Source organism: Montipora capricornis, chromosome 11, assembly GCF_036669925.1.
Source record: "Montipora capricornis isolate CH-2021 chromosome 11, ASM3666992v2, whole genome shotgun sequence".
NCBI lineage: Eukaryota > Metazoa > Cnidaria > Anthozoa > Scleractinia > Acroporidae > Montipora > Montipora capricornis.
Genome location: NC_090893.1, coordinates 34,437,917 through 34,441,213, shown reverse-complemented (window position 1 = coordinate 34,441,213; position 3,297 = coordinate 34,437,917). Strand labels below are relative to the sequence as shown.

At 41.6% G+C, this 3,297-nt stretch overlaps 1 protein-coding gene across 2 annotated transcripts in view; it reads left to right on the top strand.

The window, feature by feature from the left end:
- The window catches only part of LOC138022808 (E3 ubiquitin-protein ligase RNF170-like), an 8,600-nt gene extending 7,324 nt beyond the window's left edge, over positions 1–1,276 (top strand). For both annotated transcript variants that reach the window (XM_068869768.1, XM_068869767.1), the window contains one exon: positions 1–1,276. This exon is cut by the window's left edge and continues 300 nt beyond it. The gene's annotated coding sequence lies outside the window, so the exon portion shown is untranslated.
- Positions 1,277–3,297: the final 2,021 nt, after the last annotated feature.

Genomic DNA, 3,297 nt, shown 5'->3' with positions numbered 1-3,297 from the left:
TAACATTATTTATTATACTTGGCTATAGAATAAGAGTTTTACCTGACGCAGACGTGTGCATCAAAGTCGTAATAGGGTTCTTAAAAAGCGGGTGACGTTTTTGAGCTACGCTCGGAAACCGGAAGTGACATTTGCACGCCAGGTCAGGAGTCTCTCCCAGATTTTTATCTCCCTAATAGTGAAAAGAGACGTAGCAATATAAATGTGGTAGTGTCAAGACAAGATAAAAAGGAAAACAGATCACTTCCGGTTGCCGTCCTGGCTCAAAAACGTTCCCTGCCTAAGCCTCCTAATATTTGGTTGAAAAGAACTTGAAATGGGCGCAAAATGGCTCCTTGACCACAGAATGGCCCTCTTTCTCTCAACTAATTGAGCCCAACGCGAAAAAAAAAGACGCTCGAGAAATTGCTGCGCCAAGTGTGTGAGAGAGACGGGCACCACGATTTGCTGAGAAATATCTAAGCGCCCTTCTGTTTTCTTGCCCTTCTGGTCAAACTGAGGTTAAGTAGTCTAAGGCAGCGTTTACACGCATCGTTTAACTGCATCGTTTTCGATGGGGTTACACGTTTTGTTTACCCGACACCGATCGAAACCGTAGGCGAAACCGGGTCAATTTGAAAACGCTGCCAAAAGACGAGCGTTTTCAAAACGATACGGTTTCATCTGTCGTATAAACGGCGACACCACATCAATTTTAATACGGTTACTATTTTGTCGCGAAGTTTGCATTGTTCGATTCAAAATGGTGAATTTAGGACGTACTGCAGCGCTCGCTTTTTCCAGTAAGACTTTGATTTTCTGGCGAAAACGGTGCCGTGTAAACACTTCCAAACCGCATCGATTTTGACGCGGTTTCGAAGTCATGAAACCGTGTAGATGTGTCTGCCTAAAGGGCCAGGTGGAAGGATCCCAGACCAGAAGCACGTTGATATGGTTAGTTGTTTAAAATTAGGACTGAGTTCGATTTTTCGATGGCAAAAATTCTCAAGTGAATTAAGCAATAATGCTTAGGTCATGGAGTATTTGAAAACATCCCGTGTGGCTGCCGGAAATATTGCACTTAAACAATGCGAAAACAATGCGAAAACCAATACACGTAGGGATAAAGAACAAAATACACAAGGAATAAAAATGGAAATCGTCTGCTAGCTGGGCACACCAGGCTGTCTTTCGAATTGTTTGGAGGTTACCGATGTTAATTTTCCAAATATACGCCGGACGATTTCTTTATATATTTCTCACGAAGAAGGAACAAATAAATAGAAAAAACCAAGTTGCTCAAGTGTTCGAGCACTGAATCACTTATTATCCTGAGTACGTGTCAGTGTTTACTGTCAAGTAATATCCGAGACAAATATTCTGCCATATGATGGTACCGTACATGCTTCTGCAAAATAAATTCATGAAAAAAATTTTGGGAATTCTCATGCGTCTGACTAACGGATATTTCCAAAATTCGTGTATTCAACAAGTCCAGGAGACATTCCTAGTTCACTCTCTTCTCACCAAAAGCAGTACACACATCCAGTCTATTCTCTGTTGATGTTACACCTCGATCGATTCTCAAGGTAAGACTTGTGTGAATAGAATGCTTTCAGCTATGAAAATTTCCCAAAATTCGTTTAATAAATCTTGAAGTTTGTGTTTCACGTAAATTTGCGGATAAATAGAGAGTTAAGGCCCGCACAAACGGCCTAAACATTTTCTTCAATATCCTTTCGATGATGAACGATGTCGACTGCTTGGTTGGGCAAACGGTTTTAACACGCTTTTCAACTTCATTCAACATCGATTCAACTTCGTTCAGTCAACATGTTTCAACCCGGTTGAAGAGGGGAGGCAAGCGATTTCAACGTGGCCGTTTTTATACTAGAGACGCATAATTCGTCTGGGACGAACTTGGGCAAACATTTTTTCTTCGTCTGTTAAATTCGTCTAGTATAAAGACGGCCACAAGACGAATTATGCGTCTGGACGAAGAATCTCTTTTAGTGCGTCTTCGAAGACGCACTAAACTGGAAAGTTTGTTCAGACGCATTATGCGTCTAGTGCCCGTCTTTATACTAGACGAATTTAACAGACGCAGAAAAAATGTTTGCCCAAGTTCGTCCAAGACGAATTATGCGTCTCATATAGTTCGTCCCGTCTTTACACCAGACGGATAACATAAGAGACGCATGATTCGTCTGGACGGATTATGCGTCTCTAGTATAAAAACGGCCATTGCTATTCAACAAACAGTTACCCCCTCCCTCCTGGTCTCGCCCAAATTTCTTATTTTGGCGAATCTTGAATCGGTGGGCTGTGGAGTATATTTTCTCGAAAAAAAAAATCGTAAAACTTTATTTTAAAACCGCTAAAACCCTTTCCTTTGTTTCCCGCCATAATCTGCGAGGGAAAAATGGTTATCTCGCACCCAGATCTCACTCTGTCACTGGAAATGTGAGATCTGGTAAAGTTCGACAGTACACCATTTTTCATTGGCTACTAAAAAAAGGTTGCGGCAATGCAATCTGCGCTCCGATTGGCTTATTTCGCGGGGCACTTAATGAAGGTTTGGTTTTCGCAAGCTCAAGTGCTGTTTTGAATAAATGTCAGTTGTGCGGAGGAAAGTTTTGTTTTTTCCGACACCGGAAAAGCTTTACAGTTGAGGAAAATCATTTTACAAATTTGCGACGTTTGTGTAAATGGTACCGACGAAAGCCGCACGTACCCTGCCACTCGAATAAAGTTATGTGTAGCTTGATACGCTGTACGCAGAAACTAATAAATTCAACTAATTTATTCAAAACAGTGTTTCTCGTTCTTAAAGCGTGACTCGCGAATTAAGTGGAAGATCTGGGTACGAGATTAGAAAAATGGTTGACGTATTATGTGGAAAGGACTGGGTGTCAATTGACAGCCTTCACGCACGATCTGCTACCTTAGCACGTGCCCGAACGCGGATTGGCTCAGTATAATTGGCTTTCAAGTAGGAAGCGGAGTTATTCAGCAGACGGTGAACTGCACAAAAATCTTTAAGGGATGGACCATTTTATTTTTGAGGGGGGGGGGAGGGGTGGGCAATTACCCAAAAAAAGTCCTGCACGGCAAAAGTAGAGGGAAAAATCATACTCGTAAGATCCTGTTCAACCAAATGCAAAAATAATCTGTAATTTTTGTCATAATTAATTTCAACAGAAAAAAAAGAATGTAATTATTTGTATTAAAAATTGTCACTATAGAGGTGCTGTAAAGAGGGGGGGCAGCTGGTTCCACGAGGATGGGAGAGGCACCAGCCAGTAAGCGGTTTAAGAC